Raw genomic sequence first — 21951 nt, 5'->3', positions numbered from 1 at the left:
GAAAGTGGGTTGCACAGAAACATACAATCTTACATGTTTGTTAATCATCAGTCTTGACAGATAATCAAATGTAAAAGTGATATATTTGTAAGTGTATAGCATATATAGGTAGCATTGAGAGGTGCCAATTCACCTCCTGGGCAGTGCTGAGGTCCCCTTGAGCATGGTGTTGAATCCCTCACTGCTCAGGGTGCCTGACTATATGTATCTGTGCTTTGTAATAAAGTATGCCTTATTGTATGTTATTTTTTATCTTGTTTCATCATCCACCTTGTTTTCCATCTTGTTACACCATTTCATCTTGTTCCATCTTTATTGTTTTATGTCTTTTCTGTCTTGTATGTCTTTTTTCATCCTATGTATTTTTTGTCATTACATGAATGTTATTCTTTTTAAGTCTTTTTTTGTCTTATTACATCTTTTGCATCATTTTCTTCTTGTTGCATAATTTTCACCTTGTAACATCATTACCTTGTGCATTGTTTTTCATCTTATGTCCTTTTTGTCTTGTCAGTTCATTTTTCTTTTTTTTTTCTTCTCTTTTTTCACATCTTTTTCATCTGATGTCAATTTTGTGTTGTTACATCTGTTGTGTGTCATACGCACTAATCGATACACCAAGGAATCTGGTCTGGTCTATTCTATGTGTTTTCCCATTTAGGTTTAAATTGTTATTGATGTTGGGAAGGTGGTGCACAATGATGCCAAAATAGGAAAAAAAATACAAAGCATCAAATACACTAAAAGTAACAAGCCTGGTTTAAAAAAGTAAGAAGAAGGTACAGATATTTGTGGTAAAATGTAGGGAGTAAAAGTAAAATGTTGTCAGAAAAATAGATACTCAAGTAAAGTACAGTTACCTGAAATTCTGCTTAAATACAGTAACAGTGTATTTGTATGGGTCATGTGGTGGGTAGAGCAGGTCAAGTATCATCTGCTCGGATTCTGCGGCTGACTTGTTGGCTTTGAGAGTTGGGACTCACCTGGACCTGCTCATGGAGATTTCGTGCTGTTTGTTAAAGATGTGTTTGGGAACACTCAGGTGCTGAGAGAATATGAAATCTTCTCTAACAAACTGACTAAAGAATCTCTGTTAAGGGAAACCACTGATCTGACAGTTCAGTTAGGAAAAAGTGAATGTTTTAGCATTTGTTAAGGGAAATTAGACCTCTGGTGGCAGAAAGCGTGGAAGGAAGGAGAGATTATTTCTCTCGCTGTCATTTTTAAAAAAAAATAGGGGTGGATAATAGAATCTGTGAGAAAGGATGATGTTCTAACCAAGCTGAGACTTCAGCACTTTGGTCAAGCCAGCTATTTGAAAGTCAGATAAACAGATGGTGTGTGTCAGTGTGGAAGTTTGGGAACAGTCCAACATACTAACAAATTCAACAGTTATTCAGGGAGTTGTCAGATCTGGATCTTTTAGGGGTTTTTTTTGTGTTTTTTTGTTTTTTTGTTTTTTTCTATTCAAGTCTGTTTTTGTATCTGAAAATAATGTGCAACCTATTGGTAGAATAATTCTAACATTTCTCCACCCAACTGGGCTGCATGTAAGAATATAGAATGAACAACATTTTCATTTCCTGTGCAGGGCAGCATTGTGATTTACAGTGTAACCCCCCTAACCCTAACCCAGTTATTTTTGCCTAAGTTACATGTGTAGTGAAAAGCACTGTAAATAAATCAGAAAGAAAAGTCAAGATGTCTGCTGAGTTTGCCTACCTACCACCTTCCTTAGTATTCCAGCTAGACTGTTCTAGACAGTTTGGGAAATGTTTGCTCTACTAGACTACTGTTAGTGCTATTATTATGAAGTGGAAGTGTATATAGGAGCAACAACAGCTCAGCCTCGAAGTGGCGGTCAGCGAGGCCAGCGAGTGCTGAATCACGTAGTGCAGAAACATCACCTATCATCCGTTGCATCACTCACTGCAGATTTCCAAACTGCCTCTGGAAGCAAGATCAGCAGACAAAGTGTGCATCCAGAGTTCTGTGGCTGAGCGGCTGACAGCAAGACTCACATCTCCATGAGTGAGCCAAGCCAAGCATCGGCTAGGGTTGTGTAAAGCAAACCTCAACTGGCCTCTGGAGCTGAGGAAATGTGCTCTTTGGAGGGATGAAGTTTTGTGGGATGCCGGGAGAACAATACCTACTAGGATGAATAGTGCTGATTGTAAAGTTTGGTGGAGGAGGGATGATGGTCCAGGACTGTTTTACTGGGTTTGGGATGGGCTGCTTACTTCCAGTTAAGGGACTTCTTAATGGTACAGAATATGAAGCATTCTTAGCCAATTATGGATTGTGACAACAATTGTGAATCCTGTGCACAAAGCAAAGTCTATGTACAAGTTTGATGTGGAGGAACTCAGCTGGCTTGTACACAGCCCTGACCTCAACAGCTTTTGGAGGAATTATAATGCTAATTGTGAGCCTTCTTCTTCTCCTACTTCTTCTATTTTTGCAAACTCACTCCAAAATCTCATGGAAAGCCTTTCAGAGGATTGGTGGCTGTTATAGCCACAAAAGGGGTTTGGGGGGTGGTCTCAAGTGTGACAGTTGAAAGACCTACCATTCACAAGGGTTGAGGTTTCCAAACTTTTACATCTCGAGACCCAAACGAGAAGCTTGGTCGAACCCAGAATTTACAAAAACACATCAAGACTTGCCATAACATCTACAAAACTGATAAAGAATACAACTAGCCAATTTAAAATGTCAATTTAATGCATTTATTACATGAGAGAAATAATCAGATTAGCTGAGTTTAATGTTAAGTTTCAAAACGATGATCACTACTAAAATACTGAATAGGCAGTCCCGTTTCCCATCTTCTGGACTGAGTAGTCTGTTACCTTTGCTGTTTTATATCCTAAAATGCAAATGTTCCTTTTTTGTTAGTGTTTATAATTTGTCTGGTCAGAACATGGTGCTTTATGTTGGGAGCCTAATTGTCATTTTTATGCTGGTTTATAGTTTTACCATTAGTCATGTGACTGTTACATTTCTTGACTACAGCTGTATTTTGACTGTATTTGCGTGTTCCATGTGCTAAATATTGTGATAGGGATGACACTGCTGAGAGCTGCTTTCTGTCTTTCTACCTGTTACTGTTGAAGGATGTGTGGTATGCATTGTGGGGGATGGTCACACATGTGCAAATTCGTGTCTTTACTTGATGTGAAGTTCAGCTTTGGGTAACTTTGACATGAAAAGTTTTAGCCTCAACCAGTAATGAAAAAAGACCTCAGTAGGCGATAGTCACCTGGAAACCCAATAAAAACAGCTCTATGACTCATTTTGGGTCCAGATGCTAAGTTTGGGAAACGCTGCACAAGGGCAACAGACAAGACTGCCTTTTTTTCTCCATCAGTTTGATGGGAAACTTATAGGAAGCAGTATTGAGGATACATTGAGACCATATGTTATTATATTAGTGCTGTGGTAATGACAGGACAGCCTGCACTATGATATGGAGGATAGTTAAAAATGCTCTGTCATGCAGCAATTTGAGCTCACAGTTGATGAAATTCATGAATAACTAAATTAATATTACCTATATCGCTGGCTGCTCAGGCATAATATTGTACTTGTACTGTGAGATTATACAGAGGATAGATCGAGATGAACCTATTAAGGAGACTGATCGCTCTCTTTGTCGTACAAATGTTTTAAATCATGGATCTGACAGCACACATAGTCAATCGCTCCAGAGCTTATGCATCACTTACATACCATCTCATGTGCTTTCAGGCTGACTGGTAAAATTCAATTACATCAACTACTGTCCATCATCATTACACTGTGCTATCATATAGTGACTGGACAGTTGTTCCAATGAGGAATGCAATTATACCAATAAAAACCCACTCAATTATGTGCGCACAAAAGAGAAGAATAGTAGAATAGGTGTGTGCATGTGTACTTACACACTGAAAGCAAAGGTCACTTCAATAGTTTCCTCAAATGTTTGGTAGAACACGTTCAGAGTTGTGATATCTAGCTGAGTAATTAGTTGTAATTACTCAGCCTAATTGAGCCATCTCTTTTTCCCACTGTGAGGCTCCCCAAAATTCCCAGGGTGCACTGCGGATCCCATAACCGGACCATTATGGTTCGCTTCCTTCCAGGAATTTAACAGCAGACAAATCACTGTTTCTTATGTTTTTACAGGTAATTTGCTTTTAGAAATTGTTATCTATATGATAAATCAACATTATTCTATGTTAAGATTATTCCACTATATATTTGGCAGATTTGTCTGGAATGTTCCGATGCTTTGAACAGATAAATGACGATAATGAAGTAAATCCAGGGTGATAGTGCTAATACTGCTGATAATTATTTAACAGAACCAGATATATGCTCTGAGATGAACACTGGCAGTACCACTCCTCTCCAAAGGGTGCGACCAGACTGAAGAAAACAGGAAATACTTATTTTTCTTGTCAGTGATGGTATGTAAAATGACAGGAAGTCAGACAGCCAAAAGTTGTTGCTCTGTTTTAAGTATACCTGACAGCTGACTCTTTGTTAAGGACATAATGGTTAGCATAAAATGCGATAAGCTCATCTGGTAACATGGCCTCACACATGATGTGGGTGCTCCTGCTTTTGTAGTCTATGATGGTCTGGATCGCTTGCCACATATCTTTGGTGTTATTGGTGTTGAGGTGTCTCTCCAGTCTCTGCTGATTACCTCTGCTTTGCCTCATTGATGCCAGCTTTCAGTCTTGCTGTGGTGATGCTGTAACCCAGACAGGGTAAGATGGTCTTTTTTGTCTTTTTTTTCCCACCACATCATCACTGAAATTTGCTGATGTATGATGTCACTGATTATTCATAGATTGATGTGGTTCACCTGGCTGGTGGCATCTCTAAAAATCTGCCAGTCTGTGCACTCAAAACACCTCTGTGCTGTTGTTCTATTTTATCTTTTCACGGATGTTTATCACTTTTTTACTGATGGGTTAAGCCTTTTCATCTGGGAGAAGCAAGGAAATGCAGTCTGATTGACCAAAATGATGACGAGGAAGGGCTTTGTAGATACCAGGAACGTGACATGATCTAGTGTTATTTATTCTCCTCGGTGGGATGTGGACATACTCGTGGAATGTAGGTAAACTATTAAAACTTGACATTGGAAAATTTCATCCACCCACTTTGATTGGGTTGAGCACCAAGCATCATTGTTGTAACAGTCCACCTACCTCTTGTCTTCTGACGGCACGGGACATTGTCCACCTGTTGAGTGTGATAGCTTCCTCTGGGATGTTGCGGTTCAACCAGGTCTCTGTAAAGATGTGGACACAACACACACTGATTACCTGTTGTTGAGTCAACCTGAGTCTTCTCATCTATCTTATTTTCCTGCAACTGGACATTAGCCAGGAGTAGGCTGGATAGAATAGCTTTAGGTCCAAGCTGTGTTAGCTTAGCAGTTATCCCACTTCTCTTCCATCTCTGCCTTCAATGATCGCATCGCTTGAGGTGGCATTAGGTCCGGCTGCTCTGGCTGGGTGGATAGAAGATGCTGTGGGCAGTGATCAACTCAAGGTCTACTGCACTTAATCCCATCCCTACACTGTCTTTTCTGATGGTGATGAGTGTATCTCTGTTATGAATAATACATGTACACCATAGTAACATTGTTTTATTGGAGTGGAATGCATTATGTTTTTTTTTCCGTGTTTATGTTATTCCATCCACACTGTGTGTATAAAAGATGAAGAAAAAGATAAGAGTGCTCACACTCCCATCACACAACATTAAAAGCCTATCCTCATCCCCACTCTCTAAGAGGTCCCACTTCTTTTACCCTCTGTCTTAAAGTTTTCAGACACTAATAGGCTTAGAAGCCACTAGCAGTGGATTAAGGGCAGAACGAAAGGCGAGCCACCTTGCTGTGTTCCCTTCTCGTTTTCCTCTTAAATGAAAAGAGGCACAGGCTTCATCTGTGGCTTGGTAGGAAGGCGACACTGGCTCCCTGGCTGTTCATTTGAAGAGGGTGACACGCAGTGATCTAGTTCCTCTTCCCAGGTCTGTCTAATTACCGGCTTGATCACCGGCCTGACCTTTCACATTCAGCCTGGACAGAAGAAAGCACCGCCACCTTGATAGAGCTGGATAATAAGAACAGGAGGATGGGGGTGGGGTGGGGAGATGTACTGATAGAGTGGGGAAAGAAAAGAAAAGAGTGAAAAAGGGCGGGTCTACAAGGCCTTTTGGTAATTGTGCCTTTTTATCCTTTGAGGAAGTAATGAAATGACCCGTCTTCCTCTGATCTTCCTTTCTTTTTGTCTTTCTTGTTGTCTTTTCTCTCAGTTTGTCTCACACTTTCCTTCTCTTACTCTTTTTTTGTCTTTCATCTTTTCAGTTAGTTATCTTTTCTTTCTCTTCAATAATTTTCTCTGGCCCTCTGTCTCTTTTGCTCTTTTTCTGTCTTACCTTTCTATCTGGCTTGGCATTTTTTATTCTGTGTTCTTGTGAAACGTCACTGGTCTAAGTACTGTCCAAGTTAAAGTCCATATTTAGCCTGTTTGATCCAAAGACTAGAGGTATACCAGTATCCAAGCAGACTTTCCAAATCACCCAGTGGTAATGGCAAAGGATATCACATTTGTATGGCTGCCCCCTGATAGTTGACCAAACCATATAAAATGTCATTACCTCATCTGGCAATGTAGCCTCACATATGTGGGATTGCTCCTGCGTCTGTTGCCTGTGATGTTCTGGATTGCTCGCCACATACATTTGGTGTTGTTGGCGTTGAGGTCTCTCTCCAGTCTGCTGATGCCTCCAGTTTGCCTCCATGATATCACTTTTCATTCTTGCTCTGGCAGTTGTGTAAGTTTCCTTGTCACCTGACTTAAAGTCTTTTTTGTCACCCTCACCTCTCCATTTCAGGCCTTCTGGTTGGGGGAAGATTTTGCTGGTTTGTTGTGGTTGTCCTGGGTGGCGGCATCTTTGAACATCTATCATGCGAATAGTCTTTGGCAACCAACTTTTCCTTTATCCATTCATAGATGAAACAAAATACTCTTGGGAGCTTGTGCATCATCGATAGAGCCAGGACGAAGGTATCAGAAGGACGGTTGCAACATGGACTCATGGACCTATGGACCCATGGTTGGTGTTTTTTTTTATTGTTGTTTGTTTATGCTGTTGTTTGTTTAGCATTCCCAGAGGGACCCAGCAGGGAATGCTGGCGGGGAGCATTACCGGAATGAGCACTAGAACCAGAGCCGGGCAAGATGACAAATGAACCACGCTCAGCAGCATTCTAGTGATCACAGCCAACAAACTTGGTGACACTGTATCATATTTTATGAGGAAAATATTTTCTGTTTTTCCCATCTGATGTGCTCTGATCTGCCCCTACTCTGGGTGATTTTATTCAATGCACAGATAGCTAACTATTGTCAACTGTAATGTTAGCTGGTAAAGAAAAAGCTTTATTAAACTGCTTTCTCCCAGTGGTCCAAGCTCCAAGTCCGAGACAAGTCAGCTAATAGGACCACTAGTTGCAAGGCTGAGCTAACAAGCTCAGTTATGCAGATGGTCTGTCACTGTGGCCCAGGATGCATTAGCATTTCCACTATAAAAGACATGTAGTTTTGAGTGAATGAGTGGATTGCTTTTTTGGTGGTCGTTTACGCAGTGTATCTGCAATTTTGCAAATGACAGTAAGGGGCTAATGACTGTCCATATTAGGATGTCTTCAACCCTCAGCATCAGATGTTACATGTAAAAAAAAAAAAAAAAAAAAAAGATAAAACTGTGTCATTCCAAGTCTCAAACTGCATGTCACCAAACTAACTGTTCAGATTTCAACTATGGGGTGTGGAGGAGCTTTTTGTCAAAAGCAGCCATAAGGTATAAGCATCCATGATCATCCTCAGTGAGAAGAGTCTGATCTCACCAGTGGATGAGCAGATCTAATATCTCTGTACAGCAGAATTCATTTTGGAAGACACACTTTGGTCTCAGCATTTAAATCTAACCAGACCATCCTCACCAAGAAAAAATGGCTGTAGGTCATCTTTACATGCAGCTTATTATGACCCATATTTATGTTTATTATTAGGAAACAACCTCTAGTGGCCATAGTAATTATGACTGAAGTGAAGGAGGAAGTCTGATGATGTACTTATAAAGAGAAAGAGAGTGAGGTTGGGGAGGATGGATGGGTAAAACAAACAGACTTTATATAGTCTCATGTTAATGTTATATTACATTATATTAGCTATGTGACTTCTGTATGCATTGTACTCATTTTAAGCCAAACCACAGTCTTTCTAAACCTAACCAAGTAGTTTTAGTGGCTAAACCTGACAAAATGCTGCTGTTTCACAACGTTACCCATGTATTTAACATCATGTCCCTTTGGCCACATGACTTTTGTAAGGTATTTAAGGTATGCCTGTCACCAGTACTTTCCACCAATCAAATTTATTTTTTTGGAAGTCATTGGTGACCTATCTAATGGTTCTGCCTATTAGTTTTTCTGCTGTTGCATAATTTTAAATGTCTAAATTTTCCACTTTCTATCCATTAGCATGTAGATATTATATGTTGGTATCAATCTGGTTTGTGTCAATTGACAACTCACTCAACCCAAAAGACACTTCTATGTCCCGTCCACAGCCTACAATAGTAACAAGAGTCCACACTGAAGGGATGTGTCCGTCCTTCTTCTCCTCTGTGAACTGGACAATCAATTTCAGATTGATTGTACTGCATCCTCCCTCTCTTGACAGTTTGCATTAAATTTAAATTACTGCTGTTCTTTCCCTTCTTTATTCTTTCTCTCCTTTCTCGGGTCCATAAAGAATCACAAGCGATGAGCAGCAGGGGTACAGTAGAGGTCGGTCGGATAAGTGGAAAGTTCCACTTGAACTTGGTGGCGTCGGAGTGAGTTTCATTTTCCAGACCACTTTATTTAAAACACACACAGCTGATCTGTATGTAGACCTGACACGCTAGGAAATGTGTGAGAATGAAGAATGTAAGAGAAGCGAGGCTGGAGGCTAACCCACCTCTTCCTCTTGTTGCTAAAGTAAGACTGGAGTAAAGTGAGGAGGCATGACAGACTGTCATGCTGTCATGCTGCTTCAGACCCAGTGTGTCACCACACAAAGTCTCTGACAGGTAACTACACACTGGAAAGAACTCAAGATAGCAACCACATTCATTACTGGCACATAGTACATAGAAAAAACACGAGAAGAAAGATAAATCAAATGTTACGGTGTGATGAGGTTATAGCTTGATTGGCCAATTTCAGATTTTAGATTCAGATTCAGACCTCTTCTTGTCTGGCTGCTACATGTTGTGGTCTGTCCTAATCCAGAGCACCAGCTGTAGTCCAGAGAGGGAATTCAGTAGTGTATGCTCAGTGTGCAGAATTCATCAGCACCATCATGAAGCTGTCTTTGCTTACTTCAACTTAGTCTGTAAAATTGTGTTGTGTTAGCAGTGTAAGGGTTAAGGCAGGCAGGCCATCAGAGTGTTAACTTGTTCCATGGTACATGGTCTGTTAAGTTCACATCTACTACATTTAGCAGTGGGTACTCATGCAACATGTTTGGAAGGCTAAGATTCTTGTATTTTGATCAATGCAAACCATTTAAAGATACAATTACAAGAGCAGGTAAATAAATACCACCAATGAGCAAACATACAAATATGAAATTCAGGGAAATCACCTTTAAAGCCTCTCTGATTCCACTGATCAATAAAACTCTGACCAAAAAAAACAGTATTGTTATGTTGGCAAAGGTCCAGTCAGTCCAGTCCAAAAATCATCTTCCAGGAATTTGGAGAAATCCTTTGTCATCATAACTCAAGTGTAAGAGGCTGGGCAGTGTTCAGTCAAACTCTTCTGCTGCAGTGCAGTGTGTCATGACCCAATTCAGCTCATTTTTCCCAAACAGTGACTTCAGCATGAATGTAAAATAAAATGGTCATCATAACTAAATAGTTCCATCAAGGTGACGGCTTCATCCAGAGTTATTTTTAAATGTTTAATATATGGCTTTAAATGACAAAAGTTAAAGTTAACTTCCTCCATGCCATGCTGTACAGCAGCTGTCCACTGCATCCTGGGTGAGCCACTGCTCTGTTGGATCAATCCGCTCCTCACTGGCGTCCTAACACTGCTTCGCTGTGGTCCAAATCCACTCTCACTGTTAGCTTGTTGTAACAGCCCTGAAGGACTGTGAAGCCAACTGTTGGCTAACACAATAGCTAGCTGCAGCTTGGTTAAGCAAGATAAACGTAAATCTGAAAAAAAGGAAATTTGGACTTTGTCAAAAAGACCTGAATAAAACATATTTTTTTAGTGATGTGTATTAAAGTAGCAAGTTTTCAATTTGCAAGTTATAATTTCATTTCTAATACTACACGGTAAATACATCAAAAACACCAGTTCATCACATTAATGTACAATGCAGTGTTAGAGAATATGTACAGGCATGGAAACTACTTGGTTAGCTTCAGGAGAAGATTGTGGTTTGGGTTGAAATAATTACATAATGTATGTCACATGTCGGAGGTGACATCACTCGCACAATGACATAACTCACATGAGGCACATAGTTTGCATTGTGAAAAAGTTACTGTTTGGTTAGGTTTAGGCACGAAAACTACTTGGTGATGGTTAGGAAAAGGTCGTAGTTGAAGTGACGTTACTAGCGTGACAGAAGTGACAAGATGGAATTCATATCCACAAAAAATTTAAGTAATTCAAAACTTCAAATAACTCTACACTTACTTTTTGTTCCACACACGACTTGAACCCAGGTCTCTTGAGTTTAAGTCCTGCATCATTGTTTGGGGCCTTTTGTTAGTTATTTCCTGTTTTTTGTAGTCCAGGTCCTCCCTCATGTGTGTTGACTTTATTTCCTGTCTGTGTCCTTTCCCACCCTTTTTGATTACCATTTGTTCCACTTGTGCCTGATTAGTTGCTCGTCTGTTTAGTCCAGGAATCTGCAACCTTTATGATCAAAAGAGCCATTTTTGGCCAAAAAAAGGTTAAAAAAAATCTGCCTGGAGCTACAACTATTAAATTCTCACTTTTCCCTGAGGACTTTTCCTTTTTTTAAATTTGGCATCTGTAGCCAGGTTACAGAGACTAAGAAGGCCAAGCTGCTGTCAAAATTTAAAAAGGCAAAGGCACTGAGCCATAGATGTAGGCTATGACACACATTTTAGTTGACAAAATATTTTTGGTGTATAGGCTAGATATTTTTACAGTTAACAAATGTAAAAATCAATTTACACTGTAAATAAATAAAATAGTTGAGACAACAACAATTCAAGGTACTGTAATAGATTTTTGAGTTTTGAGCCCAACTTAAACTCTTGCACTTTGAAATCAACTTAAAAATTGAGATCATTTACTTTTCTTCTTGAGACAAACTTGAATCTTTGAGTTTTAGAAACTAAAAAAAAATTACTTCAAAAATTGGTTATAATGAGCTGTGAACCTGATGTGTCATTATGTTGATGCCTGAAAATTAAATGCTTTTAATTGAAACTTAAAATTTTAACCATCATTCACTTTCATTTCAGTGAATTTACTGAATATTCTTTTTTGAATACAACTTTTTTGGGTTTCAACAACTCAAAGAAATAAGATTATCCAAAGAGGAAAGCTTAATTATCCCAACAAAAGATTGTACTAATAAATTTGTCAAAACTTCAGAATTTAAGTTGGGCTCAAAAATTTATTGCACACTGCCTACCTGCCTTGAAAGTTTGGGTTATCTCAACCTTTTTCATTTTACAGAGTAGACCTGCAACAATGAGTAATGAAAATTTAAAAAGAAACTAAAACAAAACATACAAACAAACAAACAAACAAACAAACAAAAACTGTTATTAATTTCCATAACATTTTTATTGTAGTCACAGGGAGCCACTGGAGAGGGGATAAAGAGCCATGTGTGGCTTTGGAGCTGCAGGTTGCAGACCCTCAGTTTAGTCCTTGTGTTTGTTTGTTTGTTTGTGTCAATTCGTTGTCGTCCTTTCATGTCAATCCCCTGTGCTTTAAATTTCTGCTTCATTTTGGACATTTTGTTTGACACTTGTTTTATGGATTTATGTGTTTCACTTTGGCCTTCTTTGGATTTGTTTGCTTTTTTTCTGGGTTTATCTTTGGTTTAAACCAGTCGGTCTTGTGTGTAAGTCTGTGGAACATTCCTTTGTTATTCATTAAAATACATTTGAACTGCTTCTGCATTGTGACTGCCTGGGTCTCTCATGTTTATTTTGGCATATTATGACATCCTGTGCTTTTTGAGCCATCCATGTACCACACCTCCTCCAGATGTGAACTTTTTTACTTCTTATATTTCTCCTGTCATACTTACTACATCCACTAGGGGGCACCACTTGACAGAAATGTACCAACATATCAGTCGGAATAAGCTGTTTGCACTTAATAATAATATGCATGTTTTTCTGGTGACAGGTAAATCCTGAGCTAAGACTAAACTAAATCTGAATGCTTCTTCAAAGTCTGTGACTTGAAAATGGGCAATGTAAACATTAAAGGTCAACTACTGTTCATTAAACTTCAGTTTTCCTTCAAATAATGTTCATGCTCAGAGTTATTAATGGAATTTCATTTTCAGTGAAATACTTCCCACTCAGGTTGATTTAAATAGTGCTGTGTTTGCTGAGGAAAAAGCTGTGTTTCTCTTTGCAGAGACACCACTCTGAAGCCAGTGAAGTGAAAGCGGGACTTGATTTACTTTACTTTGTTAGAGGTCAGACTTTCACAAATAAGTGCTGTCACTCTCGTGCAGCTGTTTGAATTCCCTTTCAAAGTCCTCCTCATAGGATTCCTTGAAGCCCCGTCTGAAACCTGTTAGTGTTTGTAGAATCTCCCCTCCTGATGATGAGAGGACATCGCCAGCGTGGGGTCAAAGGCACTGCATGAAACACACGCATCCAAACACACATACAGACACACATTACAAGTGCACTGCGTTTGACATTTTCATTTAATTAGCAGTTACCATGCGACTAAGTAAAGCTCCCAAGCACTCTGGCAGGAAACAGTCCCCTGATTATCTCTTTAAGCTGCATTGTGAGGCACACACAAACAACACGCACACCTACACACACATCATTATCTTTTCAACATGGCGATCAGAAATCAAAATCGGCAGATGATCAAACAAATGCAGCATGGAGCAGTTCAAAAACATGTAGCCTGACGCTAAGAAGCTGCCATCAGTGATAACCGTCATGGCACATGAAGGACGGTGCCTTGGAAGTGCGCAGATCCTCTCTGATAGCAGCGTACCACAGGGAAAAGAAGAAGAGCGCCTCTTTCAAGTGTGTTTTTGGCCGTGTACCACCCCCTCACCCCTCCTGCTCCCACCAGACGCCTTCCACCTCTCCTTCCCACGAGAACAACAAGGACTACAGTTGTACCATTAGCTCATGTTTCCTGGATCAAAGAGTCCCTCCCTGTATTTCCTCGACACTGTCATCCAGGAGTAAATCATGGCTTGACACTATTCATTATCACTGACATCTGGAGTAAGTTACCATCTCGGTGCTGAATGCAGTGCCATTTGCACATAAACAAGAAGAAAAGGATGAGTTTAATGGCTGTGGGTGACAGACGCCTAACCCTGACCTGCACCTATACTGTAACACAGGCTCCGCAGAAACATCAGTACAGACGCCGCCACACACCACTCCATCACCAGCAATGGCTGTGAGATAAGAGATGGTTGCAATGCTTACACTGATGCAGAGTGGGGGCAAAAACACATATAGCTCAGTACAGTTGAAGAACTTTGAAATGCAAACTCACAGAATTGGTTTCCTATAGACTGGGCATCAAAAGAACCAGTTTAAAAACAGTGATGCAATTGTTCTGGTGAACCTTACTATGGATCCTTGCACACAGTGGTGGACTCAGGTTGTCTGAGGGGCAGAGGCAAAAAAACCCAATAAGGGCACCCGCTCTATGTGGTGGGGAAACTCGTGATGCACCTTAGAAGTCACTGTAAAACATGGGCCACCAGTACCTGCACACCTTCAATTCCACCCCATTTCTTATTCCTCTCCCTGATGGTACTGTCAATAAACATGTCATGTAAACAGATCAGGGGCAGGATCCAGCATTAACCATGGCCAACGAACTCATGGCCACAAAAAGTTTCTCTGTGGCCACCAAATAATCCTTGTAGCTGACCCCCTGTCAACAAGTTTTATCCTCGTACTGCCACACTGTCTTCAACCGCCATTATAGTTTTGCAAACATCCTTTCCTTCACACCTTGTAGTTCAACATTCTATGAAAACCATGAACAATTCTCATCACTGGCTAGCTACCAATATGTCATGGCTACTGCAGTCTGGGTTTAGTGTGAACGGAAGTTTGAGTAGCTAATGCATCTAAGGACGTAATGTACAGTGGCATGTGCCACCAGTTTTCTCAATTAACCACAAAGTTGTTTTTCATTGGTAAAAGTGGACAACACAAGTGTCACAGTTAAGGAAGACTGTGTTAAGTCGCATTAATTGGTTGGTATTGATTTGACATAAGTTTACGTGTTGGCCACCAAAAATGTACTGGAGAGTATTTCTTCACTGAAACAAGAGCAAAGAACAGCAGTGAAGGCTTTTCTTGATGGAGACAATGTTTTTGCTCCTCTCCTGACTGACTTTGGAAAACACTTAGCAGGTGATTGGATGAACCATCTGTCTATCACCTCCAGACAGTTTCTAAGGACAACTTCCCAGATAGTTCTGTGTAAGAGAACACAGAAGTAACTAATTACAAATATTCAAATTACTGTAATCAAGTAGTTTATTGGGGCACTTGTACTTTTATGAGTAGATTTTTAAGTCTATACTGTTATTTATACTTAAGTATGCATTACACATGTAACCTACTAAGTTACTTTTAAAAGTACTGAGTACTGAGTACAAGTTGACTTAATATCCAAACCTTTCATCTTCATTTTGTAGCCAATCAGGTGATCTGATCACAAATGGACCATTGAAAACCAGGACATATGGACAAAAAACAAAACAAAGTGCTGCAGCAGCACACATCTGAAGGAAGGATATTAATGATTTATCATTAATTGATTAATCACCATTAAGAATTCAACCAATTAAAAATGTGTTTGTGGATATTTAATCAATAGTCTAGAAATGGCTGTATTTGTACCTTATTTGACATTGTTTTCTCAGATTTAACCATTTGTTGAATAAGTAAAATTAAACTTAGACTTAAAATGAAAAAAAAACGACAAAGCAAAATAGAAAGTCATATAAATTAATTATTAATGATTAATCAGTTGTCAGCATTTTCAACTATCAGTTAAGAAAAATGCTTTGAGTAGTGTACTCTGTACATTTACTTAAGTATATTTCTAACAACAGGACTTTTACTTGTAAATGAGTAATACTGTAGCACTGTAACAGTACTTATATTTGAGTACAGATTTTCAGTACTCTTTCCACCACAGTGTGTAACAAACGACCTGATGTGTCAGGTTATACCAGTACATACCAGGGGAAAAATATGTACTTTTATTTTGGAGTAAAATGTCCCTTTAAATTTGAAAAGGTCACGCTGTCATGACAAAGACATCTCAAACAATGTCAACTTTGTCATAGATATTAATTAAGACTCCTTCATACTCATGACAGGTGTCATGACATGGTTATGACAGTGTCATGTCAGTCTTACACACACACTTAAAATAAAGTGTTGCCCTTTATTCTGTTCTCAGGAAGCCACTACTCCAATATATCTTTACATACATAATAGTTGTTTGCTGCTATTTTAGTGTCCAGAATCTTATATATAACCTTTAACAATAGTTAACTGTTGAGTAGGAGTGTGTCAAAGGGAGGTTGCACATAAGACATTCTCTATACATCTCTAAACCTTTGAAGCTGTATGAGTTAGTAGCTATAAAATTGAGAAACTGCATTGTTGTTTAAGAAATTTCTGCACACAGTATTGCAAAGACATAAATAGAAATGATAAATCCTGAGGCATTATTGAGCTACACTGATTTCTTTGCTTAAAGGACACAAATATATAGGCCCATTTTCAGCAGGGAAATAAGATATGAATGAATCCACAACTGTTATTAAAGTGAAATAAAGTTAATCCAGCGACGCTGCAGAGAATTATCTTTGCCCGAGAATCCGATCCAACATTTCTCTCTAATATGGTAGTTATATCAAATATCAGATGAAGCACTCTCAATTGAAATCTTCCTTATGTGGACGATAATGACTTTCCTGCTTGAATCCAATTTAAGAGCCTCTAATGGCCCCATAATGTTTCCCCGCACGGTAAATTAACAGGCATGCATGAGGCTGTGGCACAGAAAAGAGACACTTTTACTCACTTTTAAACTCACTGATTTTCCTTTTCTCCACAGAAGAAATAACACATGGGGGAGGTGAATAAAAAAAAGAGCGAGAGACTGAAGAAATGAGGCGCAATTATTATTAATATAACTCCACACGCTGCTGGATTTATTGCATACATGCACTATTTAAATATTGGCTTTCGCAAACAATATTGGATGGTTTATAGTGCATTAATGAAACGCAGGCAGAAAGCCGTGATCAGAGAAACAGACATAGGGCTCCTTTATGTGTTTTTTTTCCACAGTATGTAATAATACAGTCATAAGTGAGTGTTCTTTGCAGCGCTTTCATCTGTATGGTCGGTGAAATGACTGATTTTATCTGCTCATATTGATATCTATCACAGCCAATAACAGAAGCGAACGGTGAGTCCAGCAGCACTGTGTTATCAGGCTTCACGCCCTATCCTCCACTTTCATTTCTACAAGATGTCACGCTGCACAGCTCAGGAAGCTGACGCGCACTGGTGGGAACACCGGGGGAGGTCAAAGGTTTTATTCTAGAAACATTACCCCAGGTAAAGTTCTGCTTTTAACCTTTATTCGGGACTAACAATACTTCTGCATACTTCAACTATCTTGGCCTGTGCATGTGTAATCCAGTGCAAAGCAGGCCAAAAAAGAACTATATTACTGCTATTTTATCAGTATTTCTAGAAATTAGATTATACAGGGCATTTAAATAGAGCACAATTTACCCTCTGTGCCAACATCCAGTGCCAACAGAAGTTGTGTGCCCTTTATTAGCAAGGTAGAAAGTGAGGGTGAGGTACAGATGTATGGTCAAGGTGGCGAATGGGACTGTAGCACATCCAGTGTTTATGTCCTGTCACAACACAGTTTTTGTTGGACCAACCCTAACCATACCTTACCAATAATCGTTTATGTGACATAACTATCATATTTCCCTGACCTGACCTCCTGTCTGCAACTGGCATAATGAGTCTGGCACCTCTTGATTGGACGCAACCAATCAGAACAGCAAAGCCTATGATGTAGTGGTAGTTCGTCCGTTTTCAAGCAGGGCACAAAAAAGTGTCCACCTAGTTGCAATCTTTCTGGTATTACAGTTAAACAGCACACTAAAATTAGAGATGGAAACACTTCTTTTCTGATGTTCTGATGTTCTTACATTTCACATTTTCCTATATAGGTTTTTACCCTTTCAGCTTGCACTTTTAATTCTGTTATCTTGTTATGTCCTCTTCTTGCAATGGTATAAATGTTTTACAATTGGAGAACCTACCTACTGCTTATTTCCATGAACCAGCTGCTAATAATAACATAAGCATTTATTTGTTTTTCCCACCTTACAAGAATTTACGAATCCAAAAGATTCTGAAAAACTGATTCATGTCTTGACACCATGGGCGCCCCTATAGCTCAGTTGGTAGAGCGTGCGCACCATGCATTGAGGCTATCAGTCCTCTACAGTGGCTGCTGGTTCGAGCCCCCCCTAAGGCACATTTGCTGCCTGCTCTCTCACTCTCCCCCTTTCCTGTCATATCTTCAGCTGTCCTATCTGAATAAAGTCAAAAAGCCCAAGTAATGCACTCTTTACTGGTCTACCTGGAAAGAAGAAAAAAAAAAAAAAACACTGAGACTCCAGCTCATCCAAAACTGTGCAGCTCAGCTGTTAACCAGAACCAGGAGGACAGAGCACATTAGTCCAGTTTTAGCTGCTCTGCATTTGCTTACTGTAGCATTTAGAATTGATTTTGAGGTCCTCCTCCTTACATACAAGGCCCTTAATGGGCTTGGACCAAGTTACATTGCTGACTCCCGTGTTCCCTACTGGCCTTCAAGAACACTGCAGTCGTCTGCAGCTGGTTTACTGAAGGTTCCTTTGTTAGTTACACCCTGGAGCTCTGGAACACTACCTATAGATGTTAGAGAAGCCAGCTCACCAAATATTTTTCAAAGAAAGCTAAAAACTTATCACATGCATGCACTGCTGCACTTCTTTTAAAACATCCTATTTTCCTTGATTTTATGCATTCTATTTTAACATTAGTTTCTTTTATCTATGTTATGTATTCTAGGCATCATCTGTATTCCTGTTTTTGTGTTATTCTATGTCTCTTATGTGAAGCATTTGGTGAATGTAATTTCTTGGTTATAAAGCACTTTGGGTTGCATTTCCTGTGTGAGAAGTGCTCTTGTCATTATAATAATAATTATTATTTTGTTTTTGTTTTTTTATGGAAACACTGTTGTTCTGCACATGACTGAATTCTGACACTGTGCTGGTGCAGGTTTTCTGTTCTGTTTCTGTAAAAAAAAAAAAAAAAGTAATGTTAGTGAACTGAATCATAAATGTGTGATCAGTCTAACCCCACTTTGAACCTGTATAATATTTTGCCTGCAATTTTTTTTTTCCCCAGCTGATTTCACTAAACCTGGACATCAGAAGCAGCTGTTGTTGTCGGCTACACCACTGAATTATCGTTTGTAGAAATTTGCTCAGATTTTCCTGATAAGTTGTGCGCCTTATCTTGTGTATAAAGCGTGGAAAACCAAAGCTCTCTCCATGATAATTCACCACCTCCAATGATACGACATGACAACTCTGGCTGGAGCACTAATGGTTATATAGGGCTGATGGAGGCTGGCATATTGGTTACCACTAACAGCCCAATATAACATGATGAATTGGGTGAATTGAGAAGGCAAGCCAATTAGATATTCATGCTCAGACAAAATGGATGTGCTCCCTTGTAATGAGACAACAGGACTCTGTGTGTGTGTGTGTGTGTGTGTGTGTGTGTGTGTGTGTGTGTGTGTGTGTGTGTGTGTGTGTGTAAACAGCTGTTTGAGAGGTGGGGGAGAACTGGAGGGAGGAGAGAGGATGAAGAGAAGGTTGTTGAAGGATGTTAGTGAGCTGTTAGAGGTGTGAAAGTAATGAGTGAATGAACATATTATCCTTTGGACATGCGGAACAAAGAAAAAGAGACAAAAACAGAAGATTGGATGGATGCAGAAATAACGCGATGAGCAAAAACAATAAGTGGAGAAAGAAGAAGGGAGAGCCTGGGGGAAGGAGACGGAGGTGAGAATGAAAGAAAAGAGAAAATCTAGGAGTAAAAAAGACGGAGTCAGCTGAGTGGGCTCTTCTGCTGTCCCAGTGCAGTGCAGCTGCGTCTTACCTCTAATAATGCTGTCCCATTAATACCACTTACCAGGCTGACACAACACTAATTACTGAGAGGGAGGCTGGAGGTGGATGGAGGTAGACCAGCAGCCATAGTCAGCTCTGGAAACTCCTCCACTTCCCCTGACACACATCTCTGACACAGACACATGCAGGAAAACCCTCTGTAAATATGTCATTCAGTCATATTTTCATTTCAAATTCATATTGAATGCCTCTTCAACTGCAAAACTACACTGAGTCTCAGTGCTACATGTGTCTGATCATTGGGTCTCAGTTGCATGTCTGCTGCCTGTTAATACTCAATGTATTAGCTATATTACACATATCTGCTGGATTTGACTTGCCAACTGCAGCCCACTCGATGTTGGACCAGCCCATCTAATTGGGGTGTTATGAAATCCCAGTAATGTAAGGCAGGTGCAGGCAGTGGTGCTGACCTTTGTAACCTGCCCCACCTCTTCAGATGGACCGGTCCACCATGTCAGAGGTCAAACAGGAAATAATCTACTGAAATCAAGACAGAAAAGAGTGGGGTTCGACTTGAAAAAAAACAAAAAAACAAAAAGGGGTTAATGAATCAAAAAAGCAAATGTTTGGTGGGCAAAAATGTCAGAGAGAAAAAAAATCTTGAGGCTGATACTATATTGTAGTTACAAGAAATGTTAAAGTTTCACAAAGACATAAATTTACCACAGCCACAGAGTTATGTTAGCACCTCAGGACTGTCTGATCCAGATAAAAGCAGCTATAGACGTATAAACTGGATGATACAATAGTTGGCAGATGGACACTTTTTTGCACAACACCTGTCCAGGAGGATTCAAAATGAACTGAGGTCTATAACACCTGAAGGCAACTTTCTCTCATGGAAGTTGAGCAAGAACAGACCAATACTTTGACATGGGATGAGGCTGCGGTCCAGACAAAACATGCCTGGGATGAATTTTTGTTCCTCATCCATTAAGTCCAAAAATCAGTGTTCAGAGCTCTCCAAAAACAGCAGCTTCCAGCTAAACAGCCAACTAATTATTTAAGTCCAGCTGGCTACTTTATAAGTGTTTGATTCTGGAAAAAATTGTTTTAATTCACAATTTGTGATTCGCTGTGCATGTACATTTTACAACCACGAGCCTCCACTTCATAACAATGCAAGCAGAATGATAGAGAAACTTGCCTGTCTGTATCAGTCCCTCATGCTCTATAGAAGTGTGTGTGAGAGCGAGTTGTGTCCTGCCAAGTAGACAGCTGAGAGTCTTCCTCAGTGTTTGACAAATATTAGCTAAATAATTTAAACACATAGCACTGCATTGATTGCACAGGGAGGATGGGGGACATCCTCATAGATGCGCTACTTCAGAAAACACTGGTTGCAGCAACTTGATGATTGTGCCGTAAACATTCGTCCACTGAAAAAGCTGCATTTTCCATATCTGCCACACAGACTTTTACAGTTTTTTTGTGCTTACACTGCTTTACATCGTGCTTCTTACAGCAGAGCATCTCTAAGATGCACTGCAAACACACACTAACACACACACACATTATCTGCAACAATGGAGAAGAACCTATCAGAGAAAACAGTGACCATGTATTTCTCAAAGAGACAAAATCAAAGTGAACATCCTAACATCTCTGGAGGTGGTAAAATCATAAAACATGTTGCATAGTTCAAATATCTAAGTGTAATCCTAGACTCCTCTCTGACTTTTAAAAAACATATTGAAAAGATGTGTCATGTCCTGAAGTGCAACATTGCAAACTTTCATCACATCAGAAACTTGTTATTGACTGAAGCTGCCAAGTCATATCTGAATGCCATGATCTTGTCCCATATTCTGTTCTGTATATCATCTTGGTCTCAGGGTAATAAGACCACTTTGAGTCCAATTAGATCACCTTATAACCAAACTCTGAAAGTTCTAGATTAAAAAAGAAACACAAGAGCACCATCACCATGATCCACTCCAGAAATAAAAAATGTTAAGCTTTGTTAACTTAATCATGTTTTGAGATGTTCACTTAGTACACAAGATTACCCATAATGCTGCTCCACCCCCTCTGAAGAACTTTGTGCAGCCTCACTCTGAGCTGTTGAACCTTAAGGTCTGCCTCCAAAACCAACCTCTGCCTGTTCTCAATCAGCATTTTCATGTAAAGGCATCAAAGAATGGAACAGGCTCCCAGATACTCCAAAACATATCACAAGTTATCACAGTTTCTCACGTTTTTATTATGTCAGTCATCTGCACTGGTAACCTGGTCACTTTATAAGGTAGTTATTGTGTATTTAATATTGCATTTTGTACTGCGAAGTGTTTAGCTACTGCTTGTATTTTGTTAGGCACCTGCATTTACCGTAGTCTGTATAACACTTCAA

This window comes from Lutjanus erythropterus, chromosome 21 (assembly GCF_056507025.1).
Source record: "Lutjanus erythropterus isolate fLutEry1 chromosome 21, fLutEry1.hap2, whole genome shotgun sequence".
Taxonomy (NCBI): Eukaryota; Metazoa; Chordata; class Actinopteri; order Lutjaniformes; family Lutjanidae; genus Lutjanus; species Lutjanus erythropterus.
The sequence above is the reverse complement of the archived record's forward strand: the minus strand, read 5'-3'. Positions refer to the sequence as shown.